This window comes from Lissotriton helveticus, chromosome 9 (assembly GCF_964261635.1).
Source record: "Lissotriton helveticus chromosome 9, aLisHel1.1, whole genome shotgun sequence".
Taxonomy (NCBI): domain Eukaryota; kingdom Metazoa; phylum Chordata; class Amphibia; order Caudata; family Salamandridae; genus Lissotriton; species Lissotriton helveticus.
The window spans coordinates 217,612,546-217,636,018 of NC_136070.1; positions in this window are offsets into that span (position 1 = coordinate 217,612,546).

Consider the following 23,473-nt stretch of genomic DNA (forward strand, 5'->3'; position numbering starts at 1 on the left):
CCTAGTTACTACATTATTGGCATCCCTTAATTCAGGTAATTCAGGATAAAAGAGGGGGTGCACCTCTCTCATGGGGTGCTGTGCTCCCCAATCGGCACACTTTCGGTGCATTCGTTCACGATAATGTACAAGTGTTTCTACATTCTGATATACCTCATCAGCCTGTAATTGGAATTTATGAGCTCGATCTCTTATATCACGTAGTATTTGAGGAGGGAGTCCCTCTTCAAAACACTGTTCCCATAGTGAAATTAGTTGGATCGCCATGTTCTCCAAAGCCAGTTGCTGTGCAACGGGATCAAAATCTTTCATGGTGCTCCAAATGTCTTCCAGGGTATAAATGGCGTATCGCATCCACTGGGATGCCTGAACTACTATGGCTCTCCTTTCTTCCGTACCCAACAGCAACCTAGTATAGACTCGTTGATCACTCAAGTCTGGTCTAAGGCGTTTGGGCGTGGTGTCTAGGCAAGCCGTATATCGGGGATCTATAGCGGTCTGAATCGGAGGGGAGAGAAATACGGGGTGTGAAGAGGAGGGGACAGCCGCGTCCGGCTGTAAAGATATCAAGGGTGAGGTAGTTTGTCAAAGAGTGGGAGGGGGAAGTAATGCACTCCGTACTGACCCATCAGCAGGGGCCGTGGCAACCGTTCCCCCCGGTGCTCCAACGGCCGATGCTGCTCCAAGTTGGTCTGCTCGTACCAAAGGCACGGCTGGGTATAAGCCCTGTGGGGCATAAGGAGGGGGTGGTCGGGCTTCTAATAAGTCCTCTAAATCATCTCCAGTATCAGGTCGAGCCACATAACCTTTGTCCGTCTCTAAACGGAACTGCCTATCCATTTGCACAATGTTCTCTTCCACCTTCCCTTTATCATAAGCTATAGCTTTCTGGGTGACTGTCTGTCCTGATTTAAGCTTTCCCAATTTCTCTTCTCTTATCCGTCGTCGTTTTGCCTCCTTCAACCATAGCTTTAAGGAATCAAACATCGACTGGCGGCTTTTCTTCATAAATAGTTTATTCTGGATGTAAATAATCTTTTTCTCGTCAAATGACCCCGTTAGAGGCCATTGCAAATCGGAATTGTCTCTAGTATACTTATGCCACAGCGTGTTAAACAAAATCAGTTGAAGACCGTGTTTCACATACATATCAAAACTGGGACTGCCTTCGGGAGGGGCAGGCTGTCTTTCTTCCAACCGTGTACCTCGCCGGCAGCAGCACCCAAAACATATTTTACTAAAACAAGGCATTACAATGATATTCACACAATTCTACTCATACAGAAACCCTTCACAGTCGGACGCGTCCTTCTCACCACTCACACTCGTATTCCTCTATTTTCTCACAATAAAGTGCTGTAAAGTGTTGCAAGGCAATTACTTATTCTATGCAAATGACGTCTTCAAAAAAACGAACAGAGCCCGTCGACTCCTGTTCGGGGAATCGATTCAAAAGAATTCCGGACCAACAAAATTCAACTACAAAAAGAAACAGTCACCAGACTGTTCTGAGATCACCTGATAGACAAACGACAAACCCCCTTACAGGCCATCCCATGGTCCTGTTCTGGTTGGGCCGGGCGTCTGGGCACTGAGGTCAGAACCCTAGCTTACCCAGTTGCTCTCAGGGCTTTCCCGAAGAGGATTCGGCCGAGCGAGTAACTCCGTACACCGCTAAGGCACCAGGTGGGCACCTATGGGAAATTGCATGGGGAAAACACTTTTTGGGACCCCTCTTTTTTCTCGGCCCCCACTTGACAAATCACCCTGAAACTTTCAAGATAGGAGCAGACCAGACCATCCCAAGAGTTTTGAAAATTTTGCGAAGATTCGTCAACCGCCGTCAAAGTTATTGGGAATAGAATGGTGCGAATTTTCTATGGAAAATAGCTCCTAACTATAACTACCTACTGGCGACCGTCAGTGGGTAATATATATATATGTATTGTTCTTTTACGATTCCCTGAGAAATGGAACCAGAAACAGGACTGGACTGTATTTTACTTTATTGATTAGTGCGCTGTGTCGCCATGATGCGTTTCGGCCTATATATGTAGCGGGTGCCCCCTATTATCAGTGTGGTATAAAAAATATAACTTATAACGATTCATGAAAGAGATGGGTGTCCCTTAAGTTACTGGGAAGAACACTGCCAAAATTCCCTAAGCTGTCATTAAAGCTTTGGAATATCGTAGACGCCATGCTATGGTCAACTTAACCTGTATTTGAGTAAGAGAAGTATGTATCGCTGATTCCCTGTAATGAACAGAAATCATGTCATTTGAATACTGTTGTTTATATTAAAATTAATAAAATCTTTTACGAAAAATATTGACACGGACACAATCTCTCAATACCAGTAGCCTGGAAATGGTTGAATAAACTCTGAAGGACAAGTGAATGGCAGAAATGGTTAAAAAGTTAACTGTTTACGGCTGAAATAAAGCGATTAATAATATGTCCTGGGTTTGCCAACTTCTCGTACCAGCTGTCTCTATGCTTTGAGAACCTTTGTCATTGGCGGAACTCACCCTTTACTTCATAACTTTACACTTGGTTTCCTATTAGTCAGTCAGGTGAATAATGGGATGTCCAATACACGAGGAGGCCAATGATGAAGAAAACAAGCATTTACAAAGCCAATAGGTTTGACTTTTGTTCATGCACACATGCGGACAGCCAATTGTTGACATATATCACACATCTTTGCAGTCAAGCAAACTGTGCTTTAAACCCATATACATGCATGCATATTCAAAACCCCAACTGCGAACATCAGCACACACAGGCTAGCAGATAAAAATGCACCACACAGCCTTACAGGCAAATATGCACACATACAGTAGGCATTAATCGATGTCAATGTCCTCATGCATTCATAAGCAGTACAGGCCTAGTGTAATCTCAAATCTTAAAGGTCCCATTTACTAATGAGCCTCAGTCGCCTACAGCCTTAAAAAAGAAAACAGTCCCAGGCTGTAATGTACCGCAGAATCCTCGGGTATAATGAACCTCAATTATCCCAGGCATTAAAAAAACTTCAATGACCACAGGGAGTTATGAATATCCATGGCCAGGGTGGATAGATACATTAAGTGAACTCAGGTAGCTGTAATGTCTATAAATTGCAACATGTATATTGAGCCACATTGGCCCCTGCATTATTTATACTCAATGGCCCCAAGCCTATGAGGACATCAATGGCCTCCAGCACTAATGATCAACCATGACCTCCGCCTCTAAAAAGCATCAATATTTGCTTTTAGGAGTGAATCATTCAATAGCCACAAACAATAAGGAGGCTAATTAAAGTAGAACTTCTGGATACTAAAACAGTTTCACCAATATTTGAAGCATATATGGTTCCAAAGTGACAACTATTGTAAATTGTGACGAAGTCCTACACTGAAATCCCAGCTCCCAAGTGAGATCTTGTGAACCATTCCTTTGGGCTAGAAAATCTTGGCCAAAGCTAACACAAATGCCTCTGACATTTTAAGCCCCCTTTGAAATCAAAACACTACCAAATGTTTCCCAATTTAAACGTCACAGCCAGTTGTTTTCTAACAAAAGTTGGGATACCTAATTGACCCCAAACTCCATGTTATTCTTTGCTGTTTAGCTTGATGGCTGTTAGGCTTTTTTAGACTTTATTTCACTTTGATACTACAAACTCCACACGTAATGGTTCAGCTCACAGAATTGACCAGTATTGGACGCACATTTGTACAGATACCACAGTTGGATTCAGAGTAACTCCGGGCGGAGCTGGCAGAGCGGGACTATGTGGAGGTCCACAGAGTTGGGAACAAATTTCGTGGAACTGAACTCTGCTCCACTTCGCCATCTGCCTCCACCCCTCTATTAAAAATCAATTATACATTAATAAAAACGACAAAATAAACACTTACCTGTACTGCGGCATCCACGGGCTGCCCTCCTCCTCATACTTGCCATCTCGCTCCAACTTGGGTCGATCATCTTGCAAAAACTGTGCATGTGCACGCACCCGCTCATTTCTCACAAGTAATTTATAAATCAGGCTACACATTTCTTGAACGGCAATTACACTTCTTAGGATTTCGGATTTTGTGAAGTAGATCAAACATGACTCAGTGAATGCCTCGATTTTACATTAAAATCTTTAAAGTATAAATTTGCATTTCTAATTTCTATATCATTTTTGTGAATCCCCCTGCAATTCACTTACATTGGAGCATACATATATATTCCAAACTAAATGTACATGATACTCTTTTCATTCTTAATGTGACAGTTTTAAAAAATATGCCCCAAGACTATCGTTTAGAGTATATATGAAGGCAATAAAAGTGGTTCTGTAAGCCATCAGAGAATGCATTAAAAAAATATAATCTAAGTAAGGAAGAACATGTTTCATAATATTGAGAATATGTTGGCCACATTTAGACTTTATCAGGGAGTTGTGTGAGGCCAGACGGATTGACGAGGGATGTTTCATGGTATGTTATATTGATTTGCATAGGGCACTAATCTCCCGAGAGGGTATGCAGGTTTGTGATCCCCAAAGTGCTTAAAGGAAGAGCCAGGTCTTCAGCTTCTTGTGCAACTCAAGTGAGGAGGAGGCCCATGTGTTAATGGAGTCCATTTCATGTCTTGGGTGCAATTTAGGAGGTTTTGAAGATGCAAAGAATATGTGCGAGTGAGTGATAGATCTGGGGGTTTCTTTTTTTTGTGTTCTCATTTCACCTTAAGCATCTGCAAATTCGCATAGAAAAAACCCTTTTCCGAACTAGGCGCCCTGGTCCACGCTCTTGCATTCGCTTTTTAGGCCAACCAGGCCAGCTTCATTTGTGTGAGGCTTGGTGTAATCATTGGACTGCGGGTAATTAGATCAACCTCATTTCCGTACCCCGGATGTTTAACGGTGCCCAGATACTCCCTTCCCCTTGGTCCAATCTCGCCATACTCAATACTGCTCTCAACCAGATCTCATATTGCGGTGGCTCAGGGTTTTTCCACAACCTGCAAATCTCTCTATGGGCTGCTAATATCAAGCAGAAGAATAAACCAATCGATTTATTAGATAATCGATTTGTAAGATTATTCTCGATACTGAAAAAACTAATGACAGGTTGAGACTAATCTTAACTTTAAAAAAACCCTCCAATGGCCTCCCCACATTATCCAAAAAGATCTTTAGGGTTCCACACTATGCAAACATATGCAAATCATCCGCCTCCACTAGACCACACCCAGGACATTTCAGGGCTAAGTTTAACACAAACCTAGCAATTTTATTTGTGGTGTAGTACAATCTATTCACTACAAAAAAATGATTCTTCTTTAAAGAGGCAGACTTGATGGGTTTTTTTTAGATTATGAAGGGAGAGAAAAAATAGATCGGCAGAAACATCTTCCAAAACTGATGAATTCCATACCCTTTAGGGAGGAGGAAGATCTAAATCCTCTGTGTCAATTAGCGCCCTGTACCATATCCCTACCTCCTTTTTATTGGGAATTGCATTTTGGAGTGTATTCTCAATTTCCCAATTTCCACCTATTTGGTCCCTCTCGGCGGCAAACCAAGAACATATTTGTAAATACTTGAAGCAGGAGTATAAGTCCCCTATCTTGCCCTTTAACACCTCCCATGGGTGTACTCCGTCCAGTGAGATTAAATCGAACCAGATAACAATTCCTGCCCTCCTAATTGGGATAGCCAAGATGTCATTCAGGAAGGCAGGGAGCTCAGGGGAGTCCCAAATAGGGGCAAAATCGGAGTAATATCTTATTCCCCACTTCATTTTCAGGTTTTGCCACACCCTAAGTTCTGACCTCATTATTTTTAACCGGACCTTTTTGAAGAAACGGGGAGCTCCAAATTTATATAAAAACCCAGTATTACCACCGTCAAAATGGACCATAACATTCAAAATCCTCCCCCAATTAGAACCAGAAGGACTAGAGAGTAAACAACAAATATTTTTAAACAAAAAGTCAAGAGAGTATAAAAATATATCCGGGAGAGCGAGGCCACCTTTAATCAACCTCCGTTTTAAATTCTTCCATGATAGCCGGGAGTTTTTATTGGCCCATATGAAGCTCCCTATCTTACTCTGAATTTTTCCCAGTAATTTTTGCAGGAAAATCAAGTGGGACAGCCCCAAACAGATACATCAACTTTGGCAGGATAACCATCTTAACCAGGTTTACCCTGCCATAAATGGTAAGGGGAAGGTTCTGCCATCTCAATAAACAATGATCAATTTCTTTTGCGACTTTTGTCGTGGGGATATCCTCTATATTATGTGTTATAACAATCCCCAAGTACCTAAACTCCCCACAGTACCTCCCAGTATAATCCTCCACTGCCCAGCACATGACCTCAGTCTTGGAGGGATTGACCAAGTAACCAGAATACCGGCCAAACTCGGCCAAGGTGTTTTCCACCCTAGGAAACACTTCTGCTGGGTTGTTGGTATACACCAGCAGATCGTCCGCATAAAGGGCCAGCTTACATTTATAATCAGAAACCTGGAATGGGGTGATCTGTTCATCAAGTCTCAAGACCTGAGCCAAGGGCTCAATATAGATATCAAACAATAAGGGTGAAGTAGGGCACCCCTGTTGTGTTCCCCTTTGAACTTTAAAGCTTGGAGTCAGTAGTCCGTTAAAATGGCAGCTGACGCACCTTCATAACAGCGTGTTAGTACATTTATAAACGGAAAACTAAAACCCATTACTTTTAGGGTCTCCCAAAGGTACAACCAACTTACATGGTCAAACGCCTTGGCGGCATCATAGGTGGCCACCGCCAAGGGTTCCGACCGTGCCACCGCCAAGTTAATACACCCGATTAGTTGTAAAATGTGTTCCTGTACGAATCTTCCAGGCAGGAAACCCTTTTGGTCGTCTTTAATCAGTTGCGGACCAACCCTCACCAGCCTCCCTGCCAGAATGCTAGTAAAGATCTTATAATCTGCATTCAGCAGGGAAATTGGTCTATATGAGTCAGGTCTAAGGGGGTCTTTGCCGGGCTTCGGGATCAGTACAATTATTGCTTCCTTCCATGAGGGGGGTATTCTGCCCTCCGGACTAAAAACTAAATTATACAACTCCCTAAGTCTAGGTACAATAACTTCTTCTAAGATTTTAAAAACCTCCCCCGGAAGTGCATCTGTCCCTGCCGCTTTATTATTTTTGATCTTCTTTAAACAGTTCCTTATTTAATCGTCAGAGATTGGGGTTTCTAAGAGGTCTCGGCCCTCCTTTGACAGACTAGGTAAAGCTTTACCTTTAAGCCAATCTTGAATAGAGGCGATAGAGGGTGCCCTGTCCTCTTTATATAGAGTGGAAAACAAAGACAGGAGACACCTCTGCATATCCTCCTGATGACTGGATACCGTGCCACTTTCATCTACCATCAGCTTATTGATATTATTCCTAGCTCTGTCACCTTTGATCTTCCGTGCTAGGGTGGCCCCTGCCTTTTCACCGTATTCAAAATTTTCCATATTATGGACAGCCCATTGAGCTCTGAGTGTTTGATCTAACTTATCCTTATAGGTGAAACAGAGACCATCCAAGTCCTTATGGACTTGTGCAGCTGTTCTGAGGGACAGCTAGATCTAACCCTTTCCAACCTGGAGATCTTCTCCTCCACCCATTTAAATTCTAACCTTTCATCCCTACATTTGGAGCTTATCCAGCTGTGCAATACACCACGAGTATGGGCTTTAAACGAATCCCAAACATACTCCAATGATGTTGAGCCCAGATTCTCGGTGAAGTATTCCACAGTTGATGTTTTAATAGTTCTTATTAGCTCCTCATTCGACAACATTGTCCTTTTTAAAGTCCACCTAGGGATGTTTTTGTCTTCCCCTTACGATATATAAAAGTTATTGGGGCATGGTCGGGCAAGATAGATGGAAGAATAGAGATATCTACCAAATGCTCCAGACATGACCTGTCTGTAAGGATATAGTCTAATTTGGAAGAATGACCATACTTTTTGCTAAAGAAAGTAAAACCAGATTCACCATCCTTCTTAGAGCTCCATAGATCAACTAACCCGAGCTCATGCATAATGTTAATCATTGTCCGACGCATGCGTTGAGCTGCCACAGAGCGACTAAAGTTAGACCTGGCTTTAGAGGGATTAAGGAGGATATTGAAATCGCCACCTATTATTATTGGCATGGTGACTTCTGCCAATATGGCCTGGACTTTAAGAAGACAAGCCGGATTGGTAACGTTAGGGTCATAATAAGACACTATGGTGAGTTCCACTCCCCCATTATCACCTGCACCATAATCCATCTCCCAGATTGGTCAGATAATGTATCCTTAATGGAGCTTTTTAAATTAGCTCTAAATAAGAAAAGCTCTTCACCCATTTGTATTTACTAAACACTGCTCTTGCTTCAAGAAAGCGCAAATGTGTTTCTTGTAAAAGGATAACCTGTGCAGGGGATTTCTCCAAATACTTCATTATTAATCTCTGTCTTCGGGGGCATCGGAGACCATTAACGTTCCATGACAGGAACTTTATTTCATTCGATGTCATTCTGTACTAAGTTTCCCTCACAATTGAACAGACTAAAAAGTATACTTCCACTAACGGCTACAGTGAAAAAATGACCTTTTTTTTAGATTTTCTCCCTCTGCAACCCCACCCGTGCTACCCCCAACATCCCCCCTGAACCCCACCCTCTCTCCCATCTGTGATTTCCCTTGACCCTCTACACCCATAGGGAACCCTCCCTTCTTCTCTGGGCAAAGCCCTAAGACAGAGCCCCCCCCGCCCCCTTTGATGTGTGGCAATCATTATTTGCTATTTATTACTTTAATCGGCTAAGTTTTCAAATATACCCCTTAATCAATTTACACTTTTCAAAGAGAAACAAAAAATAACCCAAATATCACAACTTTACTAAACAAGCCCGCTAATTACCAATCACACCTTGCTAGCGCTTGCTCCTCCGCCATTGCTCACACCCCACCTTTCTTCTCTAATTTTCTCTATCAGGGAATCAACTTCTTCTAATTGGCGAATGTTATACATATGGTTATTCCACATTATACGTAATAGTGCGGGAAATTTCAGTTGAGTCCTAGCCCCCAGAGCATTCAAAATCATCATTCTCTTGCCCAATTCCCATTGCTTAGTAGCCGGAAGTTCACCAAAAATTTTCTAGGACGTTCTCTACCTTGAACTCTCCTGAATGGGTCACAATGGACCCTCTGAATATCCCTATACAAGTCTGTGCTTACATCCTCTGAGTCTTTCAAGATGGTAGTCTTCAGAAGAGAAACACCAAAGTTCTTTAAGTCGCTCCCTTCTACATCTTTCGGGACATTTAACATTTTCAAACTGTTCTTCCTCAAGTGACTTTCCAACCGCTCTATATCATCTTTCAGATCCTGGTTTTGTTTAACCATTTTATTCACCGAATCAGAAGATATACTCAGGGCCTCCTTTATTTTTGGTAATTCTGCCTCAAGAGCGTCCGTTCTTTGAGAAACCTCCTCTACTTTCTGGGCAAGCGCTTCACAAGAGGCCTGGATAGCTGCCTGATTGGCTTCTGAGGTAGTAAACCTCCTGCCGATGTCCTCTTTCAGGCCTAACAGAATGTCCGTCAGCATCCCTGGAGGCCCAGAGAAATCCAAAAAACTAGGAGCAGAAAAGGATTGATTAAGTAGCTCGGAAGTTCTGGGCGTCTGATGTTCAGGCGAGACTCACTCTCTTTCGCTAAAGTTATTGGAACATCAACCTGCTCAGTTTACTGAATGTCTAATACCGAGAAACTATTTGATAGTTCTACTGATGGATAAATGGATACTATATGGTCCTGTGCAGACGAACACTTTACGGTAGCCAAGGATTCTGTGGAAGATTGGGTGCTTAGCTCACTAACCTCCAAAACCGCGGCGGTACTAGAAGCTATAGTTGTAGTTGTAGTGACCAAAGTTGCCACCGGGGTGGAAGCAGTTGCCATATTTAAAGCCACCGCTTTCTCCTTATCCATATCCGTACCCTTTAAGCTATTTTCCATTCTATTGTTTTGCCCAGACGTCACAGTGCTGGTGGAAATAACTTTATAAAAGGATTTCAATGAAGGCGTAATGTTGGCCTGAGTGCCTTCCCTAGGCTTTTTCTTGCGAACTTTCCCCCTGCCTGGGGGCGTCGCCTCTACTACAGAGGCATTATTGTCTGTCTAGTGGTAGCCTTTACTACCACTATGGGGGGTGAAACAGACTTTGGTTTTGTAATTACAGCAAGGCTACTAGGAGGCTACTAGGAGGCCTATACGCAGAGTATACTGACAAATCGCAGGTTCGCACGGGGATACTACTTTAACCAGGCTCACATTGCTGTCAGGGCTGCTATCCACTCCCTTCTCCATACGATAGATTAATTGAGGAACAGAATTTTTTAAAGTATGCTAAGGTATCCTTCCGATGTTGGAGAGGAGCATATATTTTTTAAGGTCACCTTGGCCTGGGCAATCACACATCCTACATCAATCTCAGCTCCTACCTCCTCTTGCTTCTGCTTGTAGTCCTCCTGTAAGGTTTTTGAATCTTGCGGTCCCGCCGTTTGCCGAGAAATATAGAAGAAAGAAGTCAATACAGTATTCAAAGGCGAGCAGGGCTGAAACAAAAGGGCACGCTGTCTCCACACTCTAGCTGCCCCAAGAACATGACTTAAGGGGAGCTCCGAAACCACCCCCCCCGCTATCTTGTACCATTCGCACATCCCACACTAAGATCAATTTTCACCTTAAAAAATTGTCCACAAGATATTTCCGGGAAAACAGGTAAGGTAGCAGGTAAGGTAGCATGCAGGAGGGCCACGATGTCTGCAAGCTCCAAGCAGATTCCCACAAGGACGTGCAGAATAAAGCATGGCAGCAAAGAGGAGGCAAAAAAAAAGGAGAAAAAAAACAGTTTTCCAGTCCCAAAAAGCCCCCCCAAAAATCCAGCTGAGGAAAGAGAAAACGCCCCCACACTTGCAGATGCAGGAAACCAGCAATGGCGAGTAACAGAAGAGCAGCTGGAGGCAGGACACGAAAGCCCAGAGCATCAGCCCAGAGACAGAAAGCACGCCGGTGAAAACACACCAGCAACCTGACCAAGAAGCAGAGGAAGCGGCAGCAGAAGTGGCCCTGAACCAAAATGAATCGGAGCGGCAGCACAAGACCCCCCTCCACCAAGACAGAGACAGCAGCAATCGGCAATCGACAATTAGCAAGAGGAGCGGCCGCGAACCAGGAGGCGGCAACGCCTGCTCGGAGCCCCCAGAGCGACAGCCCTGCAGCCCGGAAAACAACAATGCAGACACTCGGCGACCGGTGACCAGTGACCGGCCACAGCAGGGTAAGTCCAAAAAGCAGGCAGAGAAATGGGGCCTCAATTCATTTCATCAACGGGCCACACATCCCAGAAGGAGAAGGTCAGGAGCGCTCCGTCACGGCTGTTAGCTTCCGGCCGCCATGTTCCCGCTCCTAAAACAGATCTGGGGGTTTCTAATTGGCAGAGGTCAGTAACAATGTCCAAATAGGGACCCTTGCTTCTAGTCAGGGAAAGGGGGATACACTCTTTAGATAACCCCTGCTCACCCCTTTGGTAGCTTGGCATGAGCAAACAGGCTTTTCAAAGGCAATGTGTATAGTATTTGTACCAACACTCACAGTAACACAGTGAAAACACAACAAATGGACTCCAAACCAGTTTAGAAAAATTAAGTATTTTTATCTAATCTACACGAGACCAAAACTACAAAAATCCAACATACACAGTTTAAAAATATGACTTTAAAAAGAGTTCCAGAACTTGTACCAAATGATCCACAGAGGGGTTACATTTGGCCGAAAGTATCTGTATCTGTAATAACAGTTCCAAAAACAGCTGCGGCGTCGAAAAACAAAGAGTTGAGGCACTCCTGACACCTTGGGGAGGCAAGGCGGATGTCGTAGGGCGTGGGAGCTGCGGAGCAGGGCAGGAGCTCAAGTCATTGACTGCACGAGCGGCTCCCAGCCTCGGTGCAGGTCGCGGCGTCACATCGGCGGATTCGGAAATAAAGTTCCCCTTCTTTTCTCTTGTTCAGCTCCCAAACAACCTCCAGAGGCCCCACAACTGGATCAAGCACTCTAGGCAAGTCGGAACTCACACAGCAGAGTTCTGGGGAAGCTGAGGGTGAAGTCCTTTTGTGCCTGGTACTTCTAAACAGCAGGCCAACTCTTCTCAGGCCCTTGGAGATCTCTTCAAGCAAGGGGACACAGCAACAGCAAAGTTCTTCCCCTCTCCTTGGCAGAATAGCAACTGCAGGTCAACCCAAAAACACAAAGCAGGGCAGTCCTTCTTCTTTAGTCTTCCAGCTTTTCTCTTTGGCAGAGGTTCCACCTTGATTCCAGGATGATCAGGGGTTTGGGGTCCTGTACTTATACCCCAAAAAGTCTTTGTTCCGTTTGTGCAGGAGGGCTCTGAGCCCGGTCTGAACCAGTTCTGGGTGTCTTCTACCAGTGGACAGTTTCTTCCTTTGAGAGAGAGGGGTAGGGTTGTCAGCCGCCCAGCAGGAGGTGGAGCCAGCATTGTGGAAGGCAGACACAACCCTATTCAGGCCCAATTATTATCCCCTCCCACCACTCAAGATGCAGATGGAGCTTTTCAGCCTAGTGCTGACTCACCCAGCCTCCTGGAGCCACCCCAGCCCCTGTCACTCACAAACCAGACAGTCAATTCACAAACAGGCAGAGGCACACAGAAAGGTCAGACATGAAAACAGCCACTTTCTAAAAGTGCTGTTTTCCAACACAGGATTTAAAAACCATCCTTTCTAAAAGATGGGTTATTAAATTCTGAGTTCAGGGATACCATACTTCAATGTTCTATCTTGCTCCTATGGGAAGATATACAGGTAAACATTAAACACAGCATTCCCTATTCTAGCCTATGGGCAAGATAGCCTTTCAATAGTGAAAAACTAAATTGGCATTCTTTCACTATCAGAGCATGTCACCCACACTAGTACATGCTCTACCTTTCACATACACTACACCCTGCCCAGGGGGTATCTTGGGCCTTCCATAGGGGCATCCAATGTGTACAGAAAGGAAAGGGTTGGGTCTGGCCAGTGGGGACACTGGCCAGGTCAGCATGGCAGTTAGCAACTGCTCACAGGCACTGCGGTGGCAGGCCTGAGACACCATTTTAGGGCTACTCATGTGGGTGGCACAATCAGTGCTACACGCCAACTAGTAGCATTTGAATCACCAGCCCTTACACACTCAGTGCAGTTTACTAGGGACCTACTGATGAAACAAATCTGCCAATCATGGATAACCAATCATAATAAAAATTTACCCACAGAGCACTTGCACTTTGACACTGATAAGCAGTGGGAAAGTGCCCAAAGCATCTAAACCAGCAAAAACAAAATCCTGCACAGCATCACAAATACAGGAGGCAGAGACAGAAAGTCAGGGGAAAACACGCCAAAGATGCCAGGTCAAATAGTGATTATGAGGCATAGTGTAGGGTTGGTTAAAGTGTATGCAACTGTTCAGGAATTCTGGCCCAGTGTTGTGCAGGCCTCTGTATGCATGCATGAGAAGTTTGAATTGGTGGTGCTTGTGAATGGGAAGCCAGTAAAGCTTCCTGAGGTTCAGTGTGTTGTGGGTGTGTTGTGGGAGGTCGAATATGAGTCTTTCAGTGGTGTTCTGGATAGCCAGGAGTCTATATAGGAGTTTTTTGGAAATTCAGGCATAGGGAAAGTTGCCGTAGTTCAGCCTGCTGTGCTGGTGATCGGTGCTTGATTGATTGTCCATCTGGTGTTGTAGAACACAAGGGAATGTATTTTCAGAAGGAGGTCTGCATGCAAGGGGAGCAGGGAAAAGTAGGAATCATTTGTAGAAGAATTTACATTCTATACAGTTGAGCTTGCCAGGTCATTGCTTAACCCCTTCGGTGCTCATGACGAGCTCTGCTCGTCATGATCACAGTGGACCTGTGCTCATGGCGAGCTGAACTCGTCATGACTGCCGCGGAACGCCCACGTGGGGCTAATTCCCCTCCCGTGCGGGCATTCTACAGGAGTGGGCGGAGTCGTGACGAGCTCAGGTCGTCGTAAGCACAGCTCCACTGTGCCTCATGACGAGCTGAGCTCATCACAAGCACCGCTGCGCCGCGCGCGGACCCCCTCCTCCCCGCATCGCGGTGGAATTAGCCCCGCATGGAAGGGGTTAAGGAGGATTTCAACACACGCAACTCATTGCCATTGCATCTGCAGAGACAGAGACAGAGGAAAACAGATTAATAGGAGTAACGCAATTTTACCGAAAAAAGAATAAACACCAACATTCAAAGCCCCCAAGTCCCCTCTGTTTTTCAGGAGACCTTATCTGATGTGTATGCTAACGGGATCTTATGTGATGTCAGGTGTGGTGTTACTCTGAAGCAGTATACAGGTGCTAGTGCTGATGACGGCACATGTTTTTCCATCACTCACCGCCAACAGAAAACATTCATACTCACCTGTTCTACGTATATAGTTATATAGGAAGGTTGCATAACGGTCCATAAATGCTAGAGTCACATCTATTGTGCAAACAATCAGGCTTTCTGGGATGTTGGTCGATACGCGCAGTCAGGTGGGTTATTGATGTCAGTGCTGCTTATGGCATGCTTATGCCATTAATAGACTGGGGAGGGGCCAGGACTGACATGGAAGTATATATGTCTTAGTTACTGTAAAAATGTCCACTGGAGAAGCCTCGGGATCAAGAACTAAAAGTTTCAAGCAGCCTCCTGCTGGACAAACTGTTTACAGCCACCAAACTACTGAGGTGATGCGGTGGAAAGGAACTTTTTATCCACTGTATTCAGGCTGTAAATGCAAATTGTGTGATCGATTTAATATAAACATACCTTTTGGGTAGGATGAGACTATTTCAAGATGAACTGGTATATCTGTGAAAAGTTATCCAAGTTGAAGAGTGTTGAGTTCATTGCAAGCTGGTAAGCAGGCTCAAAAATGCAGGTTGAGGCTTTGCAGATTCAGTTTAAAACAGTTGGATGGCTGCCTTGCAAGAGTTTAAGTTGTTCTGAGTAAAACGTAAAAAATGCAGATGTTGTGTCTTCATTTTGAGCACCTTGAATGAGGTGAAAATCCTTTGAGGCAGTGTTCAACAAAAAGTCAACCAACTATGGGAGGTTGATTGAGTCAAGGTCCATACTATTTGTATATGACTCAAAGGCAAAGGACTTCAACAGATTCTACACAGAAGTCTCAAATATATCTGTGGCAGGTGCAGCTTGATGTTTGGCAGGATTGCTTTGGCTTGCACAATTGCTCAGCCCAGAGGGTCTCAAAGGTGTAAATATTTGAAATCTTCGTGGTGGACTACAATATACACTGTTCAAGTTGCAGGTTTCTTAAAGGATAGTTGTAATGAAAAAGACCCCATTTAGACTTTAAGCAGCTGTATATGGTCCCCAGCTCTTCGTCACTGAAGCCTTTGAGGCTGGATTTAACCAAGGTAGGAGAGAATCTTTTAGCATGCAGGCTTTTCTCAGCCTTAGATTAGCCTGACTTAGTCTTAGATGTTCCAAATATTCCAATGGACTACAAGGCAGGAAACTGTCACTACTGTTCTGGACAAGATTGATGGAGGCAATAGATAAATCCAGAGGTGAAGACCATTTTTTATCAAGGTCTCTACAGTCTGGAAATCATCAGTGCAGCAGAGAAGGAGGTATTATTTACATGTTCAGCTCCAATCAGATTTGCGTTCAGCAGGGGCACAAGCAAGTTGCTTTAAGAAGTAAACAGCTTTGCTACCGTGGGCTCACCATGAGTCCCACAGTCTTTTCATATTAATACCACTCTCTTTGAATACTGATATCACTGGTGCAGCATTTGTCAGGAGCACTAATGCTGCACCATTCAAAGTTCCACAACTCGGAATTTGGGAAAACATGTGTATGCCCTGTTCCCCACCCCAAGCCCTGTTCTAAGGTCTGTAGCTTATGAAAATTTTTACACTCACACTAATTACACCACAGCTTACTTTTTGTGCCTGAATCAGGATTGCCGAAGGGTACCAAAAGAGCCCATTGGTGGTGATCCATAAACTATTTACAATAGTCATTCAATGCTCATCTCCGCCAAATGGGCAGCATAAGGTGCATATCCTATTCATCGAGAGTATCCTGCAACATCAAATCTATCTCAAGGTGCAATGCACCGAAACACTAAGATGCATCTCAACTCTACGCATGCAACTTGCAGTTCACCCTGTGAACTTCAGAGGAAAAATACTATTTCCTAACAGCACTTACCGAATGTCCCACACAGAGAAAGATCGCCAGAAGCACCCTTTCCCTTTCCTGCAATCTAAAATAAGAAGGGTATCTAAAGATTTTAATAAGAATTAAACGTGACCCTCACAGTCCCAGTTTTAATTCCACTCTCCTACCCTGTGCATTGTGTGAGAGTCTTTTAAAGTGGCCACTGAAAAGGTGACAAGTATCGTGTGAAACCACGGTGATTCCAGATAAAAATGTGTGTCACTGAAATGAGCTTGAGTTTAGGCAGAATATGTATCCTATCTCCTGACAATGACAATTGCTCAGTGTAATGGGAATAGTCTGTTCAGACAAGGCAATCTGTGTGCTGCTAACTTTGTTCTGATTCTAATTTAAAATTGGAAGTTCCAAATTAACTATTAAATTGCCTTAAAATAGCCTGATAAAAGTTCCTGTAAGCTGTGTAAAATAAATATACTTTGCAATGGTGCTCAAAGAAAGAGATTGTTTCAATCTGCTCTACACTACTGCTTCCCATGTCTGTGGTTGTTACAGCTGAGAACTGGTGCAGAAATAGCTGTCTTACAGGAGTGGTACTTACGACAATTTACAAAATAAATAGTGTGCACTTTAAACAGTTAACATGGGGCAGGCCCTAATGACTAAGGGTCTCATTTAAAGTTTGGTAGACAGATTACTCCACTAAAACATGGCATAGTACCCTATCCACAACAATCCCATTATATTTAGTAAGGGGAACTGCCATGTTTTTGAAAGGCAGAACCTATGCTGGCGCAGCTGGAAGAAATCTTTGACAGACAACGGGGCTGACATTGGGACATCAGTTAAGAAACCTCACATTGTTCACCCTAGTTAGGGCGATATTTTCCTGTTTGGGACAACCAAGGAAAGCTTGGTAATCCTAAACAGGAAATAAACAAAATGACCCTTACGTTCTGGGAGAAAACTCCCAGTGAGTCAGGGACATTGGATTTTTGTTTCTCAATCAAACTCCCGCCTTGGACGTTTTTTGTTTGAAAAACAAATACATTTGCTGCGTAGGCACATTAAATATGGTGCTTACACAACAAACCTTCAGTGCCTTCAGAGAAAGCATCATCGTGGGAACTCTGCTGAAAGCACAGAGATCTCCGACTGCCTGTTGGAGATCCCAGAATATGGCAGACTACAGCCTGCCAGAGCAAAAAGACACGTGGATGGCACTAAACATAGTTTCTTGAGAGGCTTTGCCCTCGATCCTTGCAGCCACATAGCCAGCCAGGCAATATCATAGGTGAGATTGCAAGTGTTCCTCACTAACCAACACATTGCACTCTCTGTCTGTACCTGAATGTAGGCCTCCCAGTCGTCCTAGCTATCTGGGTAGCTGACTGAGCAGCCAAGACCTTGCTCTAAATAATTTTAATAACATCAGTGAAAGTGAGAAAAATAACTTTGCACATTCTTTTAGCTGTATGACACACTCAAAATGGCTAGAACATGTTGCTGTCATGGATGTCAATTCAATTCAATTCATAAAGCTTTATTCGGAACATTAAAAAAACATGTCCATAAAAGCACATACAGTTACAGATACAAACATTTCATTAAAAGAAAAACACATAATACATATATTATCCAGAGGGGGATGGAATAAACATTTAAAATGCTTAAAAACACATACTTTTCCTGGCACTGATTGATTTGAGCAAAAATGTAGCAGTAAAAAAGCAAATGTCCGGATGGTGCAAATTAAAAAGCAGTTTCATAGAGTCCGTGATTGTTCTCACTCCAAATCTTTTCAACATAGGCTTTAGAAAGAGTTTCCGTAATTCACTATACAATTTGCATGATAAGAGAAAGTGCTTAGTGCTCTGTTCCGTTTTATTATCACATGCACAGGGTCCATTAGGGCGCATTTTAATATTAGGGCACGCAACAAGATAATGTACTATTCCCATCCTCATTCTGGTTAGTACAAACTGGTGCGAGACTCTGGTTACCTGTATCAAGTACGGGTGAAATCCAGTAAAATCATTCATGCTATTGTACAGTATACATGTGGATAGTTTAGAATCCTCCAGGGAATGCCTTTCGTTGCAAAAATTCAAAAAAGTTATTTTCATATTTAATTTAGAGATATCAGAGGCACTGTATGGATCATTGATCACATTAAGCCCAAAAATCTTTAGGAAGCATTCAATAATGTATTTAATCCAAGGGATCTTAAGATGCTGGTCCAAAGAAAGGCAATCCTCAATAATAGCTCTGTTCAATGAGGTGCCATCACTCAGCCAAATAGAGCGCCACAATAATAAGGGTCTTAACATGATCATATCATTTAGGGTTTGAATCCCTGTTTCCTTGTGAACCAAGGTGTTGGAGGTAGATTTGGGTAAACACAGGAGCCTTTTCAGGAAATTATTCTCCTCTACCTGAAGGCTCCCCGCTGGTGACACACCCCATACACCTGCCCCGTAAAGGGCTGCAGAGAGACATCTAGATTGATACATTTTTAACATGTCTTTAATGCGTCTACTCACCAGCTTCTTGGCAAATACAAAGACCCCATTAGCACTCCTAGTCATCTTTGTTTTAACAGCTTTGTGTTCAATATCCCATCTACCATTATTTGAAAAAGTAATTCCCAAGTAGCAGAAATTTTCAACTTTTTGGACCGGTTCACCATCAATAAAATAATGGGATTTACTTTTCATTTTAGCTCGTCCAGGCCCACACTCCATCACATATGTTTTAGATTTATTAATCACCAGTTTCCTGTTTTTGATGAACTGCACAAAGCAGTCCATCAAACGTTGAAGACCCAGGGGAGTCCTGGACAGTAACACGGCGTCATCCGCATAGAGTAACACGGGTATGTTAAGATTGTTAACTCTAGGGGCATCCGCCGTGGACTGTCTGCAGGACAGAATCCACCTCATTTATGAAGAGGGTAAGAAGCAGGGGTGCTAAAACACACCCCTGTCTAATTCCCCTCCCGATCCTGAACTTGGTCGTACACTCCCCATTAGGTCCGTATCGTAACACTGGTGCTAAGCTTTTCGTACAGGCGGGCCAGGAAATAGATTATACCTTCAGGAGCCCCCATTTCTATCAGTTTGGCCCATAGTATAGCGTGGTCTACCATATCGAAAGCGCTGCTTAGGTCAGCAAAACATAAATAAAGCGACCCTTTTTTGGCCTGGGTATATTTCCCTACCAAAAGCTCTAGATTCAGACACTGCTCAATGGTGCCACGTCCTTTTCTGAACCCAAACTGACAATTAGTTAAAATCTCATTAGTTTCTGCCCATTCCTCTAGTCTTACTAAAAGGACCCGACTCATAATTTTGACAGATGAGTCCAGTAAGGATATTGGTCGATAATTCTTGGCATTGCCTCGGTCACCTTTTTTATGAATAGGAACGATTATTGATTCCTCCCAAGTAGACGGTATTTTACAGCAAATAGCTGCATTGAAGATTTTAGCCAACAATGGGCCCCAAATCTCCGGTGCGGTCTTATACACGTCTATGGGTACTCCATCGGGTCCCTGGGCCTTCCCTCCCTTACTGGCTCTTATGCTAACCATAACCTCATCTATGGTGATATTTAAGGTTACGATAGGCCAGCCTTCTCCGTTGGGGACAGGTCTATTACTCGAGTCAAAAATAATGGAGAAATGTTGGATCCAAGATTCCATACTCACATTTGATGTGAGTTCTGGTACCTTTTCATCTTTTAGGAATGGACTATTCACCGTGGACCAAAACAAGGTACAATTCTTCAATTCTGCTGCTTGGCTGAGGTTGTCCCACGCTTCCTGCTGTAATTCGGCTTTTCTACGTTTAAGGATCAAATTATAATCCTGCCTAAGTTGATTCACCAGACTCTTGTCTCTTGGTTTAACTGCCAAGGCCTCTTTAAGGTCCCTTCGGGCAGTAGAGCAAGCATGATCAAACCACCCCCTTTTGTATCTATTCTTGTGCCCAACCTCTTTGGTAAACTTCTTATTGATGGTTGAATTAATTCTATCAAAGTGGTCAATACTGTCAGCCGAGGTTTCACCCTGTTCTAAAATTGCCGTGATTTCCATTAGACAACTAGTGATGATGGACTCAGATGTTATATCCGCTTTTTCTCCCTTCCACCTCAACCTATAACCATTCTGCCTATGGGGTTCAATATTAACAATACTACCTTGTTCACGTATATAGACATGGTTCCATATTATTACCTCAGTAGTTAAACAGTTATGATCACTTAGCATAACATCAACCACCTTGGGCACAGAACATAGCGGAATAAGGGTTGAAGACATGCATATAAAATCAATGATAGTATTAGCGCCCCTTCCTTTAAAAGTCGGTATATTTTCACCCTCATCATTTTTGACATTTTCCATAATTTCCATATCATAGTCTATCAGAAAGTTATTCAGGGTCTCTCCATAGGAGTGATGGGGAAAATGAACATCAGCATCCCCCAAACGATTATACACACCGCATAACTTCTGAGAGGATAATGGACATACTGAAACGTTAAAATCCCCCACAAAAATAAATTCAAAAACACCATTAAAATTTTTAACACAGTTAGTCAATGCCCTATCTAATTCATTAATTGCAACATGTCTAGTGCTATCAAATATATTATTGTAGAAATTAATCAAAAGTATATTTCTACCCGCTTCTTGCGCTAGCCATAGAATTTGTGAATGAGCCCCCACTTTTACATAGTTTTCCACCGAGATAGGCAACTTGACTGAAATCAACACCAACAACCCTCCTTTAGCTCTGCCATGGGTTGAGGCCAAGGCAGGAAGTTCATAGGATACAAAGCCATCAATGCCCCTAAAGTTTTTACACCAGGTTTCCTGAAGGCAAATGATGTCAAATAAATTCACAAAATCTTTCCATCCTAACATATCCTCCTTGGCCACTAGGCCTGCAATATTCCAGCTGGCGATATGACAAGTTACCCTATCACTCTCATGGCTGATAATAGGCGGTCCATCACTAAATATGGACATGTTATCCTCTAGGTTAAAAAGCTCTATGTTATACATTGAATTTGAGGCATCTCCCCCTACCAACATACAATCTACAATCACTTTATCGTCCAATTCATTTAAGGACATAGTTTCTTTTCCACAATTATTACTAGTTGCATCACCCCGGGAAAGGTCAATCTCATGTCAATCATTCTGATCCAGAAAGCTCAACGACTGGTACCTATTCTGAATTGGCACTTGATAGACCATCCCACTAACAGGCAAAGGGGTGCTACCATAGGTTGTAAATGGGTTGGGGGTATATGTTACGAATTTATTCCCGCCTGTCGCAGAGTTCACCGTATGCATCGGCGGGGTAAATGTACCATCCTGGGAACCAGGACGGAAATTAGGCAACACAGGTCTATTTACAAAAGATGGATAAGTAAAGTTGCTCGTTACCCCCTCCCCACAATTAACAGAGGGCAGCCTGCTAAGATGGTTATAAAAATAGCCCAGTGGTCTAGCAACTACATCTGTCTCTGACTGCGCGAGTGAGGCTGCTCTAAGTAGAACAGTCGCAACATGTTGCGGGTGTTTAAAATTAATGATCACGCAGTCACCCCCACATGTCTTTCTGGTATTACCGATCCAATTGACTCTTCTGATAGAAATAATTTGATCAGAGTAGCCAACTGGATAACCACAGTGGCGGTTTAACCAGGAAATTGTTTTATTCATCAAAGATTCCGCTGACTCCTGGGTAGTAGGGACCTGGGTTAAGATCGGGACATTAGTTAATACCACAACGTAGGGTACACATTCAGGTGGAACGTCCACTGGGCGCCTACATATCCGCATGGGTACCCCATTAGTTCCCCCTGTGGCAGCAGGCAAAGCTAAGACAGCTGGTACCGGAGCTGTCTTAGCACAATTTGGAGCTGATATAGGTCTAACATCATTCTGTAAAGTACCCGACACTGTGCTTATCGACCCAGCCGTTAGTTGCTGTGAAGGTCGGCCTGCCTCCTGAACCATTGTATGTTTCGGTACAGATAGCTCTTTAGGCAGTTGTTTCCTAGTATTAGTGGAAGGGGCACTATTAGTGGGTCGTAATTGTGACAGCACCCTATCCTTTGCAGAGACAGTGGTTGAGCACGCTGGCATTTTGATATCTGATATAGATTTTTCCAATTTACCAGCATGCTGGTCCACCACGGCCCTTAGTCTTACTACTTCCGCCTGCAGATCATCAATTTTGATTAACAAGGGCTCTACAACCATATTTAATTCGTTATAGATAGTACTCAGTAACAGGTCAATTTGATCAGGCTTAATGGAGACAAAATTGTCATTTGATAATGACCCTATTTCCTCGGCGCTCTCCTTGTGTATGGCGTCTTTTTTGTTCTTTCTGATAGAGTGATTTACCCGCTTAGGTACCATTTTCTTACAGGCTCGCATAAATTTAGTAGCCCTAACGGACTGCTGAGGTGTACCTTCGGAGTTCTCACATGGGTCATCTTCCACCCTAATTGAATTGTCTGCAGCCGTAGTTAAATCAACATTGACACCAATATTATCATACTCCACTACTGTGGCTGCCTCGTTGCCAATATTAATATCTGCATTATTTAGATCCGCAGATGGAATCAGTTGGAGGTCTGGTACAGTACTTTTCCCCAGTGATTTCCTTCTGTCACTATTGATTCTGGAAACTACTTTCAGCAAATAGTTATCCGGTAAAGTAGTTTGGACTGACATTTTGTGGTTGATAAGGGGTCTCAAGTAAATGTTATTAAAATGAACAAAGTTACATCTGCAAATAATCACCTACAGGTACTCACAGGTCGAACCAAGGGGGGTGGCCCGGCCCGTCCTCAATCGTCCCCGGACGGCTACAGACGGCCCCGCCCTTGTCCCGGGCTTCACCCGGTCGCTCCCGCGCGCAACTCGCGTGGCGAGAGGGATGTCAGCCCTTTTCTAGCGCCTCCTGGCACTCCCGGCGCGTCACGGGTGCGCTGCCCCAGAGGCTGCTGGGAAGTGTGGTCCGGTGTGCTGGTCTGCCTCCCGGCGTCTCCGCTTGCAAAGCCGTTCCCCTCACGGCACCGCCCAATGGCGTCGCGGTCAATTAAGCACTCTGCTGGTGTCCCCCCTGGGCTCCCGGGGGTCAGCCCTTTTCTAGCG